At 36.9% G+C, this 24,138-nt stretch overlaps 1 non-coding gene across 1 annotated transcript; it reads left to right on the forward strand.

Annotated features, from left to right (window-relative positions):
* The first annotated feature begins 22,142 nt into the window (after positions 1 to 22,142).
* On the forward strand, positions 22,143 to 22,214 carry trnap-cgg (transfer RNA proline (anticodon CGG)). Its single transcript has one exon. It is a non-coding gene; the product is annotated as a tRNA-Pro (tRNA).
* The last annotated feature ends 1,924 nt before the right edge of the window (positions 22,215 to 24,138 follow it).

Genomic DNA, 24,138 nt, shown 5'->3' on the forward strand with positions numbered 1-24,138 from the left:
GAAAAGCTTACTGGACGACCAATGCCTGTAACATACTTATGAGGACCTTATAAAGGTCCTCCGCTTGAGCAGCTCAAAAATGAACTTGGTAATTATGTAAAGCATCTAACTGAAATACATCGAGCTATATTCCAACAGGTGAAAGGTGCCACTGAAGGAAGAATGAGTGAAATCGATGAAGAGCTGAGAACTGTGCAACCAGGGGACTGGGTGTAGGTCAAGGTCTTCAAGCGAAAGTGGAACGAGCCCAGAAGGTCGGATCATTAAAGGTCATCCTGGCGACACCTACAGCATACACAGGAAAAATGCCACGATAGAACATCTCGAGCTCCCAGTCTCATGCCAACGAGGGGACCAGAGAACTGTGACAGCGCTGTGCACAATCTACACCACTTGTGCCCATTTGTTTGTCTCCTACACTCAGTTTCATTTTCCTAAGGCCCCACCCGTTTGAAGGAATTGAAAAGCTACTGTGAGTTCATTCACCTACATCCCTATGCATACGGGCCCAGAAGGTAATCTGAGTAAGGTACTAAGACAGTTGAAAGACCTCAGAGATGAGCACATAGAAAACACTTATAAACCATCAGATGATTGGTTTTCTTAGTTATTCTCTTCAAACTGGAAGGCTGTTTTGTTTAGACTAGGGACCATTGTAGGAATAGTACTACTGATATTCATATTTTTGTCATGTTGCTTAATTCCTTTGCTTCGTGCAACGTATGACACATTGGCTATTTGGACAGTATGTACAAATGACACAAGAGATTAAGCTGAAGTCTGAATTGGATGATACCATTGATGAAATGGATTTAGTAAAGTTAGCAGCGTAATGGAGGGGCACTAGAGAGACACATAAAAAGCCTTGTTGGCAAATGACTAGGGAGAATGGAGTCCAAGCCCTATAGACTATTTGTAGACCCTTTTAAAGGCTTATACACACAGTAAAAATTTACGCTGATAGTACGTATAACACTGTAGTGTGAACACAATCACATGTTCCAAAACAGACTACACACTTAACACACTCCTATAGCTAACTAGTGTTAGCTATAGGAGAGAGGACCAGTATGGTCGATGGTACAAAAGGTAGTATGGTACTTCTGCAGACATAGAAACAGGTAAATTTTGGGTAGTTTATTAAATGTATAATCATGTAAGGAACCAGATGGTTCATTGTTTTATAAAAGTTCAATGTTTTATAAAAGGACATTGCCTTAGCTCACATGCAGCAAAGTAACATGCAGTTGTGTGTACATGCATAATGAATGTCTGAATAGATGAATAAACATTTGTTACAGTCATAATAAATTAGTTGGTGCATTGTTAGGCCATTAAGAATTATTCCTGAACTTTCTGACACATCTGCAATCCATGGTTCTGACGTAAATAAAACGAAAAAAAAAAAAAAACGAGGAACATAGTCTGTCAATAAAGTGGAAGTATCTTTGTTAAAATGGATAAATAAGTTGAGAAAAACAGAAATCCTTGAGCTTAAGTGAGAGAATGCCACAACAGTCCTTATCTTACATGACTCTGACTTGAATGTTTGAGAGAGAGCTTAAGATTATTTTTTTAAATTTTAAACTTATATATACTTTAATATACTATAATGTACAAAAATATATCACAACACCTACACTATATTGCCAAAAGTATTCGCTCACCTGCCTTGACTCAGATATAAACATCCCATTCCTAATCCATAGGGCTCAATATGACGTCGGTCCACCCTTTGCAGCTATAACAGCTTCAACTCTTCTGGGAAGGCTGTCCACAAGGTTTAGGAGTGTGTATATGGGAATTTTTGACCATTCTTCCAGAAGCACATTTGTGAGGTCACACACTGATGTTGGATGAGAAGGCCTGGCTCTCAGTCTCCGCTCTAATTCATCCCAAAGGTGTTCTATCGGGTTGAGGTCAGGACTCTGTGCAGGCCAGTCAAGTTCACCACACCAGACTCTGCCATCCATGTGTTTATGGACCTTGCTTTGTGCACTGGTGCACAGTCATGTTGGAAGAGGAAGGGGCCAGCTCCAAACTGTTCCCACAAAGCTGGGAGCATGGAATTGTCCAAAATGTCTTGGTATGCTGAAGCATTCAGAGTTCCTTTCACTGGAACTAAGGGGCCAAGCCCAGCTCCTGAAAAACAACCCCACACCATAATCCCCCCTACACCAAACTTTACACTTGGCACAATGCAGTCAGACAAGTACCGTTCTCCTGGCAACTGCCAAACCCAGACTCGTCCATCAGATTGCCAGATGGAGAAGCGCGATTGGTCACTCCAGAGAACGCGTCTCCACTGCTCTAGAGTCCAGTGGCGGCGTGCTTTACACCACTGCATCCGACGCTTTGCATTGCACTTGGTGATGTATGGCTTGGATGCAGCTGCTCGGCCATGGAAACCCATTCCATGAAGCTCTCTGTGCACTGTTCTTGAGCTAATCTGAAGGCCACATGAAGTTTGGAGGTCTGTAGCGATTGACTATGCAGAAAGTTGGCGACCTCTTCGCACTATGCGCCTCAGCATCCGCTGACCCCGCTCCGTCAGTTTACGTGGCCTACCACTTCGTGGCTGAGTTGCTGTCGTTCCCAAACACTTCCACGTTCTTATAATACAGCTGACAGTTGACTGTGGAATATTTAGGAGCGAGGAAATTTCACGACTGGATTTGTTGCACAGGTGGCATCTTATCACAGTTCCACGCTGGAATTCACTGAGCTCCTGAGAGCGACCCATTCTTTCACAAATGTTTGTAAAAACAGTCTGCATGCCTAGGTGCTTGATTTTATACACCTTCTGGCCATGGAAGTGATTGGAACACCTGATTCTGATTATTTGGATGGGTGAGCGAATACTTTTGGCAATATAGTGTATATGTGTGATTATGACAGAGAAGGATAATGGAGTTTGGTGGACTGTGATAATGATTGCTTCCATCTACCTAAGTGAGGATGATGTTCCCCAATCCTGCTGTACCCCACATATAGGGCAGTGGTGGTTCAAGTGGTTAAGGCTCTGGCTCATTGACCAGAAGATCGGGGGATCAAGCCAAGTTGCCACTGTTGGCTAAACCCCTCTGCTCCAGGGGTGCAGTATCATGGCTGACCCTGTGCTTTAACCCTAACCTCCAAGGATGGGATATGTGAAGAAAAAATTTCATTATGATGTAATGTATATCTGACAAATAAAGGCTATTTCTATTTCCCCAAGTTCCCTGCGTCCGGCCTTGTCTCTGCTCAGCACCATTTGGAATTCACAGCCACAGAGCACACCGCCGACAACAGCACCCTTTACCTTCTTACCTCACCACATGAACTTTAAAATAAAACAGCACATTGCTCACATATGTATTCATTCATATATACAGAAGAAGCCTTTATTTGTCACTTAAACATTACAGCAAAGTGAAATTCTTTCTGCACACACTGCAACTTTGGAGATTGTGGTCAGAGCACCAAGTCAACAATGATACAGCACTCCTGGAGCAGTGAGGGTCTTAAAAGCCTTGCTCAGGGACTGAACATGTGGTTGAGTTACCACTGCCCCAAAATATTGCTTTCAACAGGCAAGAACAGACATTTGCATTAGATCACAACACAAAGGAAACAAGTGAATGTCAGAAGTTGGATTCGAACCCATACCTCTAGGGGAGACCACTTGGCCATCCTGACACACTAAAAGTTTATAGATTGTCAAGCTAATTATCTGAACTAAAAGCAATTAAACATCTAATCAGCTTGACAGGTCCTCTGTTGAAGTGCAGGATTCTGTATAGGTTTTGTAGTACCACAGAAACTAAACTACACTATTCCAATACTCAACTGTTTTATTTGTTAATACTGATAAATCAAGTGTTGTAGTCATTCTAGATAACATTCAAATATAAGATGTTAGGAGAAATTGGACTGCTAATCTTTGTTAGTTAATTAACTGGTCAATAAACAATAATCACCAGCATGAAATGGAACCTGTTTGGAGTGTCCATACTCAGTAATTAATTTCTTTGTCAGGTTACACTCCACAGTGGTGGTTAATGGCTCAGAAGTAAATAGACACACTGAGCTTTGTAGATTTGTATTGGAATTGTAGTGTTTGAGAAGTATTTTCAATATACTGCAATATATTCATAGAAAGGTGCCAAAAAAACCCAGTTACTATTATGGTTAGACCTGAAGAGTAAGAAAGGGTCCATAGAGTGAACATATTCTGTAGTTTGTTCACAATACTTGACAGATTTATTTCTTTTATTTATAAACTTCTTTAGAACAGAAACTTATCTTATTTACATACTTCTTTAGAACAGGAACTTTTGCAGCTTAAATTGGGCTGACCGATGAAATAGAATCTGAAAAACAACATGACTATGTCGAATGGATTAGTGTTATGTTTGGTTACTTTAGAAACCAGTTTGGATTTAAATGGAATATTGGTTCCAGATAAAGATGCAGACACCTCTGACTATAAATATACACTGTGTAGTTAAATTACTGGTTTCAATTTTTATAAATAAATGATTATTTAAATGAATTAATTAAAAGATTTAATGATTATTACAATTATTTCCTTTAATTAATTTTTCCTGCTTCATGTTTGTTTGCATAAAATATAAATATAGCTCCTTTAACTGAAGCTGAATGTAAATCCTGGATTCTACTAAAATAATCAACAATCAACACTGTCATGTGATACAAAATCACACATAAATGAGAAAGAAAAGATAACGAATCAATAAAGCAATAAACCCAGCCACTAATAAACGTGCTGCTGTCACTCTGTAACCATGTCTCTTTCAGGAAATGTTCAAGAAACTCAGCATTGTAGATTTTGTACCTATCATGTAGATTTTTATTTTTTACCTAATGAAATCATTTTTACATTGAAGATAAAGCTTTCAGATAATGTTGTTGTGTTATTGGTCACATAAATAAACAAACAATTATTTGATTAACTGATTTATTCATTGTCTAGCCCACTTGACATTGGACTAATATGGTCCAAAAAGGAGTTAGAGACACCTGGTATAATATTTAAATCCTAATTATTAGATGAATGTTAAATGTCTTGTTCCACATGTGAGACTGAATGTAATGTCAGGATGCAGTAAGTCAAGAATCTGTCAGTAAAACTGGTGACACTGTCATATGATGCTGAGGGGTGGAGCTTCATGAACCTCTGAAATATTAATATAATAAAGTACAGAAAGACCTCAGAATATTGTCATTTTGCTAACACCATTCATCATGATCACTGTTATATTCATGTGTCTGTGGCTGTCCTTAGGTAAGGTATCATTGACCTTCTCAGAAAGGAAGTGTTACATTAATGATTAATTAGCCTGTGTGATGTTAAGAATAATTAGAAAATGAGTCTGAGCAATGTAACTCAAAAATAAAAACATTGCTCTCTTCTCAATGACAGGTGACTCCATGGCAGATCCAATAGAGCCACATGTCACTCAAAGTTGTAGATGAAGGTGATGATGTTACTCTGTCCTGCAGCTACAAAGACTTCAGTGGTACAGTAAGCAACCTACAATGGTACAAACAACATCCAAAATCTAAACCTGAGTTCCTTTTTTCATCACTCCAAGTGGATTTAAAACTGACCCTATGCCACCACGTCTGTCTGCTGAAGTTGATGATAAAACTAAACAAGTGGATCTGATCATCTCCTCTGCTGCTGTATCAGACTCTGCTCTATACTACTGTGCTTTGGAGCCCACAGTGACAGGAAATCCAGCTGCACTGTACAAAAACTTTCACACAGTTTAACTACACTGAAGGCAAATATACTGCCATTTTATTCCTCTTTTAGCTGATCCCATTAGGGTTGGTTTAGCTGATCGCAGTGGCTGGGTTCGTTCTGTACTAAGGCCACAGCGAGAAAATGCTAGATCCTAGATGCTGGACTCTCTCTGTGTATCTTACATATCCACATCAATTAACTGATATATGCAATTGATTTGATTTTGATTTTTAATTTTTGACTATATATACAGTTGTAGAAATTAATTTATTTATAATCACACCCTCTGGTGTCACCCAGAGGAGGATGGGTTTCCTTTTGTCTTCCTCATATCGTCTCAGGGAGATTTTTCTTGCCACTGTTGCCTCAGACTTACTCATTAGGGATAAAGTTAATTTTAAACTTTGTAATTTCTATTCTGAATTTCTGTATTTCTGTAAAGCTGCTTTGAGACAATGTCCATTGTTAAAAGTGATGTACAAAAAAAAATTAAGTGAACTGAATTTAATTCCTTTTGGAAATAGACACAGCAAATTTACTCATAAGAGATTTTATTTAAATCTGGATCTAGTTTCCTATGATGATCACTGTAGAACTTTTGCATTCATTTTTCATATAAAAGCTTGATCTAGTGGCCAGTGAGCTTATTCATCACATATGCAGTTCCACAGAAACATATCTTAAATATTTATAAAAGTACAAATAATTTAAACACCACACAAACAGGTAGAGGCTTATAGTATTGTATAAATGATAAATCCTGAAATACAACACCAGCCATATTAATGACTTCAGTTTTCTGTCACTGAAACTGTGATGTAATGATCTGTACAAAGTTACACTACAACAGCATCACTTCCTGGGTGTGTCCTTCTAGAGACGTGTAAAGTTCAGCACATACAGCACTATTATACAGAATCCTCACAGAGCTGTGTTCAGAAATGGATCAACTATACAACTTACTGTACATAGTGAGATACATACCACTGATTCTCACTCTAGTTACAGGTAATTCATTTTCAATTATATTTAAACAGTTAATTAATTGCATTAATTAATAATTATGTTGGGTTAATCTAGTAATTTATTGTTTTCTTAAGTTTATATTGGGTTTACAGAAAATACTTCACTAATACTTCATTGCTTTTATATATATAAAAGGTAGTTTTGCAGATAAAATTGGTCCAATGGATGAAGATGTCAACATTATTGGGGAAGAAACAAACACAGTTACTCTGAAATGTTCCTATGAGACAACCATTGAATTTGTTTTGCTTTACTGGTACAAACAATATCCTAACAGCGCACCACAGTTTTTACTGTTTAAAGGTGCAAGGTCAAGTACTGGCCAGAGCACTCCTGATGATGATCGATTAGAGACACAAACAAGCAGAAACTCTACTGAACTTACTATCAGAGGTCTAAAGCTCTCAGATTCTGCACTCTATCACTGTGCTCTTGAAGGAGTGGCACAGTGACACAGAGTCACTGAAAGGCTTTACAAAAACAGTAAAATGGTACATATGAAGTATCAGAAACCACAAGATCAAAGAGACTCAACTTTATCAACATTGTGGTTAACCACAGCAAAAAAAAAAAAAACATTTGTAATAACATTTGCAGCTTGCAAAGATAACAGAAAAAAGCATGCTGAAAGATTAACACAGCAACTACACAATTTTGTGGTAATTTCACAAACTTACATGTTTCAGGTGTCAGATGTTGCTGGTGAATACAATGTGCAATCACATTAATAAACAGCCTACAACCCACTGTAATCAATTTTCATTTGTCTTCCTGCTTCATACCTAGTGTTTCTTGGAGAAGCTCCAGATGCTCTGAAACTCTGACCAGGATAAAACATTGAAAAGGATCCGGCGTAAAACATTGCCAAATTTAATCATGCGAATCGTCAGTACTCTGAATTTCATACCAGCTCGGTTGAGGCCCGGGTTAACAACGACCGCCATCGGTGCCGTTGACCTACAGGGCGCTGGTGGAAATTGGGCTACTGTTGGTCGAAGAAGTAGAGGAGGGAGGAGAGTGTGTAGACAGAGAGAGAAGAGGAAAGGTAAGAGTGTAGGACTGAGAATAGGAACTCTGAATGTTGGTACTATGACAGGGAAAGGTAGAGAGCTGGCTGATATGATGGAGAGAAGGAAGGTGGATATACTGTGTGTACAGGAGACCAGGTGGAAGGGTAGCAAGGCTCGTAGTATAGGAGCAGGATTCAAGCTGTTTTATTATGGTGTGGATAGTAAGAGAAATGGGGTAGGTGTGGTCCTGAAGGAGGAGTTTGTGAGGAATGTTCTGGAGGTGAAGAGAGTGTCAGACAGGGTGATGAGTCTGAAGTTAGAGGTTGAAGGGGTGATGTTGAATGTTGTTAGTGGTTATGTCCCACAGGTAGGTGAGTTAGAGGAGAAAGAGAGATTCTGGAGTGAATTAGATGAGGTGACAGAGAGTATTCCCACAGGTGAGAGAGTGGTGATAGGAGCAGATTTTAATTGGTGAGGGGAACACAAGTTAAGGTAAGATAAGGAGGTGATGGGCAAGTTTGGAGTTAAGGATAGGAACCTTGAAGGGCAGATGGTAGTGGACTTTGCTAAGAGGATGGACATGGCTGTGATTACCACTTCAGAAGAGGGAGGAGCATAGAGTGACTTACAAGAGTGGAGGTGGAATGATTGTTGGTGCCAGACCTACAGTATTTCTTTGGCCTGTTAACACCAATCATCATTTGAATGACACAGAATCTCAGAATGTTTGCAACATCTTGTAAAGTCCATGCCTTAATTTGAAACATAAAATTTATGATGAAATTATATATTTTCTTTAGTAATAGCCTAGTATAGAAAGCTTATTTACTTTAATAGCAACTATATTAATGCTGCTTTATCACAAAAAATGTTTCCAAGTTTTAATTGTAAATTAATCATATATCTATAAAGCAAGAGGAATAAATAATGCTTTAATAAAGCTTCAGTATAATGTAGCATAATCAATGATTTACAACTTAAATGCAAATTTGAATGTTAATTTAATATTATAGCAAAAGTTATGAGAGTGGTGCACTTAAAGTAGTCTGATGATCAACTATTTCCCTGATGAACAGTTTTCGGGATTTAAGTATCTTAAAATCAGATGTCCAACCTTCACATAATTAAATAAATTTAAAAAAAAAAAACTCAATACAAGAAACAACTGTTCTCAGATACAAAGATGACCTACCAGAAACTGCTCATGGATCAGTTGATTTTTTTTCTATATTCTACAGTTAAAAACTATTAAGAACATCAACATTTTCGACAGATATAGTTAGTAAAGGACTTATTGTCCAATATTTTGACAAATAATTGTTCTTACTTGCCTATTTATGGTTAAATTATTTAATAAAATCCTGATTGTCCTTGAAAATAATATTACTACATGTTAAATATTACTAATTTAAAAACTGTAAAATCAGCAATGCAGTAGCTGACAACCAGCCCAACAGATTTGTAAGAACCCAGATAAATGTTATTTGTCCTGCTGTGTCTTCATTAAGACAGTTTAGTTCATACACAGTATTTTTAAGCTGTTTATTTTATTATAAAATTTACTTCTTTTGATCTGAAGCTGCTTCTTTACATTTGTTTTATTTAAACTTGACTTCTTTTATTGACAGATCATTTCTTTTGTAGTTAAAATTGACACATTTTCATTTTCAATTTAAATTTAAATTTTATTTAAGTTTCTTGATTTCTTTTTTCTTTTTTGAATTTATTCGAATTTGTTTAGTTTCATTTAATGTTGAGTTCTTTAATTTAAACTCTATTTCAAATGCCACTTTTTATTGAAAACATTTTAGGTTTATATTTCTTTGTTTTTTTGTATTTCTTTATGTTATGCTTATTGTTTTATTTAAAAAAAAATAGCAATGCTGAAAATTGGGTCATAGGGAAGCATTGAGGCTGGTTTAGGTCATTCAAACTCTAGCAACATGCAGATTATTATAGCAACCTGCTAAAAACAACCTGGAATATCATAGAAACCTGCCTGCAATAAACTAGCAGCCACCTGGAGTCACATAGAAACATCCTAACAACACTGTGATACAGCGAGACCAGTTGGTACACCATAAATGCCACCTAACAACACCCCAGCAAGTACCTGAACCATGATAGCAACCATTTAAACAACCAAGGAATCAGCTGAATTTCATGAATAACTGGCTAACGACTAGTGTGGAGCCCAGGCCCAAGTTTTCAACTAGGCACACATTGAAACCTCATATAAACACTATACCAACCACGGGGAACTTTGTGACAAAATCTAGCTGAGTTCTGTTAGCAACTAGCACACTAAAATTCTGCAACTAGGAAGAATCAGAAAGGAAGAATCAAAATAAAGCCTTCTATAAACACCATAACAACCATCTTGGACCTTTGAACATCATGTTGAAACCTCATACAAAACACCAAAGCAACCACCTAGAACCCCATAAAAGCCATCAATCAGTATCCAAACAACCAGCTAAACTTTTATCAACTAGCTAAACTAAAGTTTTGCAACCAGAAAGAATCGGAATCAAATCTGCTTAAAAACACCATAGCAACCACCTGGGACCACAAAACAGCACCTAACAACATGCAACTAACAGCTGAGCCTTACTGTTAACCTACATGCTCCAACCTTGCTACCAGCATAGGTCATATTGAAACCTCATAGAAACACTAAAATAGACCAGTCAAATCAGACTCTAGCAACCACCTGATTTTCATTAGCAACCAACAAAATACAATTCTTTAAGCATCTTAATCCATACTGAAACTCCTTGCAATAGCAATCATTTGGGACACCAAAATAGTTTCCTGGACAATCTTAAGTAATCAATTAGCAACAACAATACACACCACAAAACCCCCAAATAATGGCCATCATGCAATACCAGTAACCATATGAGTTCCCTAGCAACTAACAAGCCTGTAACTCCTGCAACCAGGAATAATCATAATAAAACCTCATTAAAAAAAACATAGAACCCAAATACTGTTTCTAATACCAGGATTAAGTAGCTGAGTTTCCTTAGCAGTTCCTACTAGTTACCACCTTGTAACCAACAGGAATCATGTTAAATCTCCTAAAAACACAATAGAAACTGCCTGGAACCCCATAACAGCCAACAAGCAATATCTAGTAACCAGCTTAGATCCATTAGCAGCCAACAAACTACAACCCTGTAAACAACTTAAATCATACTAAAATATTTTTTGAAAAACCATAGCAACCACATGGGACTCCATTACAGCTTCCTAGTGTCACCCAACCAAATAAATGAGACCTTATAACAGCTACCAGCCACCTGAGTTTCTTTAGCAACCAGCTAATTCATTTTTTTTACTACCTGGAATCATTTTGAAACTTATAGTAAACATCACAGAAACCACTTGGAACCTCATAACATTCACCAAGCTATACTGTAGCAACCACTTGAGTTTTCACAGCAGCAAAGAAGCTACAATCCTGGGATGGTAAAATCCCACAGTTCCAAGGATGGTAAAATCCCACAGTGTATTTCACCATATAACCTCTGAAAATCAGAGCCCCAATCTTGAGCCTATCCCAGGAATACTGGGCGTACATTGGGTCCTTGGATTGAAGCCTCTTACAGGACAACATGCTAGAACACACATTCACACCTAGGAGCAAGTTAGCCAAATCAGCTACTGGCATGTCTTGTGGCCATGAAAAGAACATGCAAAACCTTGTGGCTCAGAATCAAAGCAGGGATGCTGAAGCTATGTCAAGGTGCTACTTACCAACTTGACTACTTAGCTGCCATAGCTCACTAGTGTGTGCACTATCTAATGCAAATTTTAACAAAAAAAGTAGATGATTCAGAACTTAGCCAACTGCCTGCTATCAGGTTGCAGACGTAACCTGGTAACTTTATGTGACTTCATGTCACATCTAAACAGCACAGCCGGACCTTCATAAAGTTGAAGAAAAGAGACATGCTTTTACTTGGACCAAAGTCTGCAGTGAATTACTGCACACCTCTAAAATGTGCAAATAAGAAATACCAGCACAAATGTATGCCAAAAATGATTCACTGTGAAAAAAAAATAGAAAGTGCAGCAGGTAAGCAAAGGTTCAGTAGTGATAGAGATCAAGGAGCACGTTGATGCTAGTCTGTTTATCACAGAGGTTCACATATTGCAATGTTCATTCAGGGTAGGTACTGAAGTCCGTCTTTAGACCCAGACGATAACTATAGCATTAAATACACTGTTTAGCATGTAGCACTACAGAATGATTAAAATTAATCTGAATACATGATTGAATGCAGTTACTATACTATAGACACAATATGCAAACAATTAGTAAAGAGTTTCTCATTCTAGTGAACTGCTTAATATTATCACCAAATCTATCAAAATTTAGCCTTAACAGATTTAAACATGCAATAAAATATTATGAACATTCACTGCTTGTTATTTAAATAGATTTAGCACATATAATGCCAGAACTAACATGACTATGACTAAGTAAAAGTGGGTGGAGCTAGATGTGGTAAGATACAGTTTAGAAAGTTTCACAGAGATCCTGCCATTTATACCTACTGCAAGAGAGACACAACAGTCATGTTACTCTTCTTTATTTTCATAGTTGTTAAAAACATTGGTAAGTCATTTATATTATACACGAACTTTAGATGAATGCTGGAGATTTGAGCTGATACCTAAAAATGATAATTCATTTTTAAAAACTCTTACACAATGAAAGTAGAAATGTTTATGTTGTTGTAATGTTTTACAGCAGGTGCTGTTGACAGCAGCATTACACCAGAACAAACCATCATATCTTCAAGTGAAGGCAGCAACATCACACTGACCTGCACATCTATTGTCATTTCTGTGACAAACAAAAGCATCTGCTGTGTCAGAAACATTGAACTCATCTGAAACTCTTGAGTACAGGAGCATTTTATTTTTTATATTTAACTAGCTGTAACCTTTGGCTGAGCATTAAGGGGTTAATTAAAGTTTGCAAAAAATATTTTTTTCTAATTTTCAAATAAACCTTATTTTCTTACTTAGTGGTTCTAACAATAAGCCACCTTCTACTGCACACATGACCAACAAAGGAAGAAAAACAATAAATACCACTGCAACATACATTGAATCCAGTAAAACTGTCTTAGATAGAATTTCACAAAACAATGAGGTAATGGAACTGAGAAATGGTATAAGTGAATTCATGGCTTCTTAGGACCACATTATTATTATTATAATAATAATAATAATAATAATAATAATAATAATAATAATAATAATAATAATAATAATTATATAGATTTATAGGAACAGTATATAGTATAGAACAGTTATCATGAATATGCATAAATACAAGTAGGTGGAGCTAGAGGAGGAGATGTACATTAAATAGTAACACAGACATTCATTTCTAAAGCTAGAGGTTTGAACTAAACACTCAGGAAAACAATGTTGTTCCTCTTCGTGGTGTTTTTCACTCTTGCTGATGTTGGTAAGTCATATACACTGCACACAAAATATTATTTTTTCTAATTTATAAGACACAGTTTTCCAAGTGAAATGTGTCATTTATGATTAAAATATCACAATATTGTTGTAATGTTTTTATAGCAGAGGCTGCTGACAATAACATTAAACCAGATCAAACCAATGTATTTTCAATGGAAGGCAGCAACATCTCACTGTCCTGCACATATACTGGATCAGTTAACAGTCTCCACTGGTATCGACAAAAACCTGGATCAAGACCTGAGTTTCTGCTGCTGACTGATGAAAGAAGTGAATATGTCACACATGCTCATCCACCTCACCCACGATTGTCCATAAAACCAGATAAAACGAGTAAGAAAGTGGATCTGATCATCTCCTCTGCTGCTGTATCAGACTCTGCTCTATACTACTGTGCTCTGGAGCCCACAGTGACAGGAAATCCAGCTGCACTGTACAAGAAAACTTTCATACAGTTTTGTTAGACTGAAAGCAGCTCTTCCAGTGGTTTAGAGAGAGTTACATGTCCTTTTGGGGGATTCTGTCTTTCTCTCTACTGGTCAGGGTCATGGTTGATATGATATGAACTTTGTTCACATGAGGTAGGAAAACACCCTTTGCAGATCTCCATATACAAACCATACACAAACCCTTTCACACACTCATTCACACAAAAACATTATTTCTCCTAGCAAATGTCCTACTTCATGTTTTTTGGAGGGGATGCAAAACTGCACACAAACTGACAGTAACCTGAACTCATCATCAAAGTGGGGACCCTGAAGCTGTGATGCAGCAACACTACCTGCTGTGTCACTGTGCTATCACACTGTTAAAATCCTTCTGCTTAGTGTTTTCTTTTAGTGAGGTGTTTTCTACCCTCATGGTACAATTCCATCTAACTTCACATATATAATAGTCAAAGTAATCAGAGATTTTCAACAAGTAAAACCTCAACATAATGAGATCATCTTCAAAACTAAGCTCTTATTCGCAAACTAAATCTTATTAGCAAACCAATTCCTTGTATTTTCAAACAAGTAACTGTGAACAATGTCATGTGAATATAAAGTATTTCTCAATGGCCAGTTCCGTTCAGGTGTTTAGTTTTACAACAACTGTTTTCTTTTAGTTTTTCCTTCTTATTTCTTTTTCTGCTTTACATTAAATGATATAAAGAAAAAACAGAAACACATATACAATGACAAAAGCAGCAGTATTTGAGAGAGAAATGGATGGGCGTTATGAAGCCACCACAAAGTAAATGGTGTTGTAAATACAATTTAAATATAAGGTCTAATATATAATTACTAATCCACAGTATATATGTGTGGCTGTGTGACCTGTTTGCAGGGTTTAATTTATTGTCTTAAATTAGGTTTTTCTCTTCAGTGAACACAAGATGGCGCAGTCACTTATCTTATTGTGGGTTAAGTACTAGAGCGCCACACAACCTGCTCACATTCTCTGAGATGATGGAAGCTACTTTTCACAATAAAACCTTTGTGACATAGAGTATACTTGTTCTTCTATCATACATACTGCTGATATAATATCCTAACCCCTGCCCTGGTTACTCTTAGTGCCTAAGATAATTTCAGAGATACCATTCTGATTAAACAACACAACTGTCCACTTAACACTAAACTGTCATAAGAATAAATACTCATCTAATGTCATTTCTGTGACAAGCAAAAGCACCTGCTGTGTCAGAAACACTGAAAACTGGAAACTTATCTGTAAATCTGCCTTTACTCTTCTTTCTCTTCTTCTGATGCTACAGTGAGTACAGGAAAGCTTTTTCTGAATTATCAAGGAAAAATATTCTTTCTTATTCTGAAATAAACCTTATTCTCTTCCACTTAATGGTTCTAACATTAATCTGCCTGCTGGTGTTTACACAACAGTTAGCTAATTTGGAGACATCACTAGCATACATCATTTAAATATTTAAGAATGTGATTATTAGATTAGATTTTTACTAGATTAAATTGATCATTTTTACATAAATACATTGTTTTCTTGCTTTCAGTATGTGTTTACTTAAATGTGCTCTGGACAGGTTTCCCATATGAGGCTGAATGTAAAGCCAGGATGTTTCAGTAAGAATCAACAATCTGACAACAACATTGGTGACACTGTCATGTGATGCTGTGGGGTGGAGCAATTTTGAAGCTTTATGGTGTTAACATATTAGATTACAGAAAGATCTCCACTATTTTCACTGAGCTAAGACCAGTCATCATGTTCACTGTTATATTCATGTATCTGTGCCTTTCACTAGGTGAGTTAACATTGACTTTTTATTATTACAGAAATATTAACTATATTATATTAAATATTAGTCTGTGTGGTGATGCAGTGTGAAAATGCAGTGTGTGGGTCTTAGGTATTTCCTATTGATTATTTAAAGGTTAAAAATATTATGTTGTCTTCTCTATGACAGGTGACTCCATGGTAGATTCAATAGAGCCAGATTTCCCTCATAAAGCTGTAGATGAAGGTGATGATGTTACTCTGTCCTGCAAATACAAACCAAGCACAAGTTCAGCAAACAACTACCTCCACTGGTACAGGCAATATTCAAAATCTAAACCTGAGTTCCTTCTGTATATTCACCAAAGAGGAAAACCAATCAGTCCCAACAATCCCTCAAGAATGTCTGTTAAAGTTGATGATAAACAAGTGGATCTGATCATCTCCTCTGCTGCTGTGTCAGACTCTGCTCTATACTACTGTGCTCTGAGGCCCACACCTCCATCATCATCACTACATTCAGGAAAATATATTGCTAGCATCCTGAACAGCTGTACCAGAGTTTAATAGGTGAAACTGCATTGAGTCTCGGAGCACAAGTACCTACAGCAGAACAAAAACACTAGAAACATCAGGGTCTCTCTGACCTTTAAGATAAATATCGTAATGAGTAATGCAAACCTTTTAACCGGTAAACAAACCTTTCCTTTATTTTACTCAAGCTGTTTTTACTGTAAGGAACGTGACAGAATGTTAGATGTGTTATTATGAAACTGCAATGAGAATTGCAGAATATGTCAAACTGACATAATTTCCACATTATAATATTTACCCCATCAAACAGATCACTTTTCCCAACCCTGAGTACTGGTTTCACACTAAATCATGATTAGACTAGTGATTATCCAGTTAGCGCCCCAAAGGACTTGGTTACAGATGTATGTTATCTAGCTAGCGAACCTCGCTAATCATTTCATTTACACAATATCATATAGAGTGTAAAGCTTGCTGAACTCGGGTGAAGGTTTTAATAATTATTCCGTATAATATTTAGATAGATTTCGGATGATGGACTGGGACAGGAGGTTTTTGAGACTTTAATCAGTCACCATGTACGGTGAATTTACACAAGCTAATGCTAACTAATGCATATAACTAAATATTTGTCTGTTTATTCTCAGCTTAACTAGCTTACAAAGTCACAGGTTTATTAACGTTTCGGCGTTAAAAAGGAAATTTTTGTTTTTTTACTTCTCCCTTTTTAAAAAACAAAACAAAAAAACAATCAAAATCCTCTATTTCTGGGTGTGGGTGAAAAAAACACTGGTTTATCTACACTGTTAGCAAGCCTGGATAATTAACTTGGTAGCATCATTAAGATAAGTATCGTAATGAGTAATGCAAGCCTTTTAACCGGTAAACAAACCTTTCCTTTATTTTACTCAAGCTGTTTTTACTGTAAGGAACGTGACAGAATGTTAGATGTGTTATTATGAAACTGCGATGAGAAGAAGCACTTATGATGGGGCGGCGGGAGGAAATGTACAGTACATCATCTTTTTTGGAGAACAGGACATGTTTAGGCTTACATCCTGCTTCGTGTTAAGGTGTAAATTAAGTCGCCATCTAGAACACCATAAGTGAATTACAGAGATTTTTTTTGTTTTTTACGTTTTAACAGGATGCAGTTGGCGTACAGCTGGCCTCCGTGGCTCCGATTCGGTTCCTGAGGACTCCTTCTCATCGGGACTCCATCAAAGCAGAGCTCTCCGGGTCCTGTGTAAGCTTCTGAATGCCTGTGTAACATGACAGCTGTTTAAATCTGAAAGACTTTGATAATAGAGAACTCCATTAGGACTCCATTATGTAAAGTTAATTTCTTTTTGTAACTTTTCTGCTCTCTGCAGGCCTACCACTACAACCTCGTGGACGTGTTTTACGAGCTGCTTCTCTGCGGATACTTCACGAAGGGCTTAACGCCTCAGCCAGTAAGCGTCTTATCGGGAGATTTAAAAGCGATGCTTGAATGTAGTTTGAGAACAGGATCTATTTTATTTCATTTTGTTTTCCCATATTTTAAACCCTGGCATTAACGGAGCTTGTCGTCTCCCTTTCCTAAAGCTTCAGGGAGGACTCTCGGAGCGCCTGCTTGCGCTCATCAAGTGGGATGTAGATGTTCGGGAGCCTGGAGCAAAGATCTACTTCACAGTGCTTATTGTAAGTGTTCAAATATCTTCTGATGCCACGTTACACAAATGGTCAGCATTGTATCTCTAAGACAGTGACATTACACTGGATTTGTGTTTGTGTAATTTGTTGATAGGATCAGCTTACAGGCCTTTTTGTGGTACTGTTCTCTCAGCCCCTGGAGCTCTACACCGACCCGCCAGCTTTAGCCAGCACAGTTAGGCATCTCCTCGGGCAGCATGTCGAGAAGAAGATGGTGAAGACTTTGGAGAGGCTCTTGGCAATGTCCTTCCCTTACTTCTACACCTTCCCAGTACCCACCAACACAACACACACACACAAACACACAATTTATTGCACAAGTTCCCATTCCATACTTTGTTACAGTTCATATTTTGTCCCTACATTGCTCAAGCGCTCCACAGATGAGTATAAATTGATTTTGTAACATTTCAATTGTCACATTTTAAAATATCTCTCTTCTTTTTCCCCTTGACAGGTCTGCACAACGATCCCAGGACTTTAGGACCAGAATTGCACAGTCAGTTGTAGCCTGTGTAGCATTTTATCATTCTCACTAGAAATAATTGCTTTCTCGTTACATTTCCAGGTTTAGTGTTAATGAATTTTCTGTGTTTGTCTTTCATCTAATATCATTTCATCCAATATTAACCCTCCTCTCATCATCCTCCTATCCTAACTCTAATAAAGTATTTCATTTGCATCTATTACAGCCTCGGTCAGATCATTTCTATACATCAAGATATGTGTATATATATAAAATGTTGATTTTCAACTCAACTCCAATACATGACATTAGGTTTAAACTTTAATTCATGATAAAGGCACATGGTTACTTTTTGTTTATTCAGTACACTGTTACTCTGAAATGTTCATATAAGTGAAGCAGAGATAACATTCTGCTTTATTGGTACAAACAATATCCTATAATTATATATCCTGTAATTTATTTTCCATTTATACATTTATTTATTCTTTCATGTGTTTATTATACCTGTGTGTATAAATGTATGTTACTTTACCAAATGTGAACTAAGATCCAGAACAAAATGTGAGCACTCCAGACCATAATTCCATTGTATAGTTACAAGAAGTTAAAATGGATGAATAAGGAAAGTGTTAGTCAAATTTGCTTTCCTTTTATTGATCATAATGAAATTCATCAAGATTGAGTGAAAATGAAATGAAAATGGAAATTGTGTATTAACATTTGTATTTTCAGTTAAATGGATGTACAATGTCTGCCAAATTTTAAATGGATCAGCAAAAATCCATTCACAGTTGCATTTCCCAGGTCTTAAGTGTTACGACCCTGACCTGTGGAAACAGCACTTACTCTTCACTTAAGCACTTAAGAAGCCCTTTCTCTACAAAAAAACAAGGCAGCATCTTAACAAATTTGGGAACAATATTTTTTTGGACTGATGGTTAATCATTATTCATAGTTTCATGTTTGGTGAAGGTCAAACAGAGTTTATCACAACAAACACCTCATACCAAGTGTCATGTTGGTGGAGGGGTGAGGATTCGGTTGTATTGCAGCCACAGGCTCTAGAAAACTTTTAATCATTTGGACATTGATGATCTCCACTTTATATTAGAATATTCTTGAGACAAATGTAAGACTGTCCATGAGCTTATGTTGTGCTGAAACTGGGTCATATTAAAGGACAATAATCACAAGCACACCAGCAAATTTGTCTCTTTAAGGATGCTGAATCTGAGGACTTGTTTTTGTCTAGGGTAATGTCAGAAATACAGATAAAAAAGAAAAAGACGGGTTATTCTTGTGTTCTGATATGCTGAAATGCTGTAATGATTCCAAATGAATCTGTGAATTGAAACTGTGAACTATTCCCAGCGTGGTGAGCAATACTTTTGTTTTAAAATATATTGATGGTTCTTGATGTAAATAAAGTATATGTCTATTTAAATTCAGCTCCTGCAGATGGCAGTACATGACATGAAAATACTCTAGAACTGAACCTGATTGGACCTGGACACAACAGAACCATGTGGAGTGTTAAAGTAGCCATGAACATTAAACCTGAACAAAGCTTCAGCACAGATACATGGTGTGTGGAGTGCAGTCCGACTGAAACACTTGAATTACTGCAGAATCTTGAGCTTAATACAAGATGCTTATGTATTTGTGCACATGCTCTCAAACACCACCTTGTTAGGGGTTTTATATTATTATAATTTTATGGGGAATTTTTTAAAATCCTATCAATCACTACAGTACCTCTGGTGTTTTGTTTAGACTTTAAGGGTGTACTATAAATCTGCTGAAGAATTTAATTTCACAATAAGAATTGTTTGTAATTGCAACAATATATTTTGTAGATTAGAAAAGGTTTAAGTTCATAGAAATAGGAAATACAGGAACTAAATATATGAATCTTTTGCTCATTAAATTCTTTTAGAACATGTGTGTGTATTTTACATAATGCGGCAAATCCTGCACTCTGATTGGTTAAAACAGAGGGAAGCTACAGTTGAGGCTTTGTACACAAGAAATGCTTAGATGCTTCACTGAAGACAGAGTAGAAGGAAACTTGACATTTACAATAACATAAAAAGGAAACTTTCAGAAGAACAGAGGAAATTAAAACATGATGGTTTTATGTATGTTTCTGTTTTTACCATGTTCATAGGTAAGCTTATATTTTATATATCCCCATATATCATGTTTAAATGTTTTATAACTAGTAAAGAAATGTTTCCATGTGTGAGTGTTTTAGATTGTAAGCATGTACTGTATGTATACTGTATAATATAAAATGATAATATTCTGAAATAAATGTCCTCTTCAGGTGAGAGCACACAGGACAGCATTACTCCAACATCTTCTGCTGTCTATGGTAAAGAGGAGCAAGCAGTTACACTCTCCTGTGATTATAAATACACTGTTTCTATGAACAATCTACAGTGGTATCGACAATATTCCAATGCAGCACCAGAATTCCTCGTTCTGTTGACGGAATCGGGAGGGAATCAGACAGGTGATACTCCTCATCCTCATTTGTCTGCTAAAGTTCATAAGAGTCTGAAGCGTGTGGATTTGGAGATCTCGCCTGCTTCAGTATCAGACTCTGCACTGTACTACTGCGCCTTGCAGCCCACAGTGACAGGAAAGTCAACTTCACTGTCCAAAAATCTACAGAGACCTCAAACATGAAAGAGTTATTGATCCAATAGAAATGTATGTATATAACCATATATGAATACTTTATTTGAATTGAATAGACAAAACATTCTAAGTGAATCCAAATACAGATAGAAAAGTTAGGTGTGTGTTTGAAGAAGCCACATGTTCACTCCCTCTGCAGTATTAAGTGCAGTTCTCATAAACAATAGTGGCAGGTGTGATGGTTTATTTACTTAATGACAGTGTAAAGATCACATGCTGGAAAATTTGGATATTGTAAACTTTTTTGACAAGCAGCTGATTTGACTTTTTTTTTTTTTTAATTTATTTGTTTGTTTGTTTGCTTGTTTGTTTGTTTGTTTTACTGAGCATGAGATTTAATGTGTTCATCACGTGTGTCTTTGCAGGGTGTTTAATATATTTTTGAGAATTACAGGATACCTGAAAGTATGTATAACTAAGAATAAGAACTGTGGAAAATAAAAACACAGTTTCCATCACACAATCAGGAAATAAATAAGCTCTACTGAAATAGTGCTCCATAATCAATTCTTGAGGTAGATGAGCTACAACAGCTAAAGACCACATCGGGTTTCATTCCTGTTCACCAAGAACAGAAATCTAAGACTACAGTAACAACCCTGTAAATGACATAAATCATACTAAAATATTTTTTAAAATCCATAGCAACCACATGGGACTCCATTACAGCTTCCTAGTGTCACCCTATCGAACAGATGAGACCTTGTAACAGTTACCAAACCATACCCCACCAGCCACCTGAGTTTCTTTAGCAACCAGCTAATTCAATTTTATTACCAACTGGAATCATTTTTAAACTTACTGCAAATATCACAGAAACTACTTGAAGCCTCATAATATTCACCAAGCTATACTGGAGCAACAGTACAGTTTCCAGCAAAGAAGCTACAATCCTGTAAACTTGACCTATACTGAAACCTCCACCTGACACTAAAGCAAGCTTGTTCTACAAGAATTGATTTTGATCTTCATGTCAACCGAGATTAATGATATATTTGGCCCAATGGCAAGAGCTGCTTACTTGGTTCACACTTAGCGTCTGCATTCCAAAAAGGTTCAAATCCCACAGGAGCCTCGCTTTATTGTTAACTTGACTTTGTGTAACCGAGTTCCTTTTACTCGGACCCCAGTCCATATGAACAGGAAGGTCATACAGTTACAGAGTACAGTGAACCTCCATTGGCACAGAGCAAGCTGACTGGGACGATCTGGCTCGTTGGTCTAGTGGTATGATTCTTGCTTCGGGTGCGAGAGGTCCCGGGTTGAAATCCCGGATGAGCCCTGGTTTTACATGGAATAGAGTGGGTGGGATAAAACTAATGGAAACTTGCACTGCCGGCTTGGTTGTTGCTTGGAAGCTTGTTTCTCCAGAGGTCCAAGAAGGTTCAAATCCCACTGTAATTACCTCTGAAAATTAAAGCTCCAACCTGGAGCCTATCTCTGGAATACAGGGAGCGGGATGGAGAATGTCACGCTTTGTGGAGACATGAACCTCTGAAATATTAATATAATAGAGTACAGAAAGACCTCAGAATATTGTCATTTTACTAACACCATTCATCATGTTCACTGTTATATTCATGTGTCTGTGGCTTTCATTAGGTAAGTTATCATTGATCTTTTCAGAAAGGAGATAATAAATTAATGATTAATTAGCCTGTGTGATGTTAAGAAAAAATAGAATATGAGTTATATAACTCAAAACTAAAAAATTATTATGTTCTCTTCTCTATAACAGGTGACCCCATGGCAGATTTATTAAAACCACTTTTCACTCATAAAGTTGTAGATGAAGGTGATGATGTTACTCTGTCCTGCAGCAACAAAGACAGTGGTTCAGTAAACAGTCTACAATGGTACAAACAACATCCAAAATCTAAACCTGAGTTCCTTTTTTTCATCACTCCATGTGGAGGTAAATCCCTATGCCACCACGTCTGTCTGCTAAAGTTGATGATAAAACTAAACAAGTGGATCTGATCATCTCCTCTGCTGCTTTTAATGTTTGATAATATACAATTAGAAGGTAATTTATTCATAATCACACTCTCTGGTATCACCCACATGAGGATGGGTTCACATTTGAGTCTTCCTCATATCGTCTCACAGAGTTTTTTCTTGCCGCTGTTGCCTCAGAGTTGCTCATTAGGGGTAAAGTTAATTTTCAACTTTGCAATTTCTATTCTGAATTTCTGAATTTCTGTAAAGCTGCTTTGAGACAATGTCCATTGTAAAAAGTGCTGTACAAATAAAAATGAAGTGAACTGAATTGAATTGAACTGAATTTAATTACCTTTTGGTTATAGACACAGCAAATTTACTTATGAGAGATTTTGTTTAAATCTGGATCAGTTTCCTATGATTTTCCACAGCAAATTATCATAATTATTTATAAATGTACAAATAATTTAAAAACCACACAAACAGATAAAGGCTTATAGTATTGTATAGATGATGAATCTTGAAATACAACACCAGCCATAATGACTCTAGATTTCTGTCACTGACACTGTGTGAAGTGATCTGTCCAAAATAACACTAAAACAGCATCACTTCCTGGGTGTGTCCTTCTAGAGACGTGTAAAGTTCAGCACATACAGCACTATTATACAGAATCCTCACAGAGCTGTGTTCAGAAATGGATCAACTATACAACTTACTGTACATAGTGAGATACATACCACTGATTCTCACTCTAGTTACAGGTCATTCATTTTCATCAGTTTATCAATAGTTTTAACTATCACAATCATATTTAATCAGTTAATTAATTACATTAATTAATAACCATTGGCGACGCTACCCATGCACTTGGAGGGTTGTGGGGCTGTGGTCAAGGGAGGCCTGCCAGGTCGGGAAGGAGAGGCACTCTGGCAGGCGGTCACAATGGTTGTACCACGCATGCTTCCATTACCAGATGTGATTCAAGATCCAAACCCAGGAAAGGTTTGAAAGGCTTAGGCTCTTGTTGACAAGGTTTGCTGATATGAACTTGCATCCCAGTCTGTTGCAATAAATTCAATTCAATTCAATTTTATTTGTATAGCGCTTTTAACAAAGAGCATTGTCTCAAAGCAGCTTTACATGAGAAACCACATAAGAAAACAACAAACATATGAACAGACCAACAGACAAACAGTCCTAGATGTTGTCCCAAGTGAGCAAGCCTGAGGTGACTGAGGCGACTGTGGCAAGGAAAACTCCCT

Source organism: Hemibagrus wyckioides, unplaced genomic scaffold, assembly GCF_019097595.1.
Source record: "Hemibagrus wyckioides isolate EC202008001 unplaced genomic scaffold, SWU_Hwy_1.0 Contig1, whole genome shotgun sequence".
Lineage (NCBI taxonomy): Eukaryota > Metazoa > Chordata > Actinopteri > Siluriformes > Bagridae > Hemibagrus > Hemibagrus wyckioides.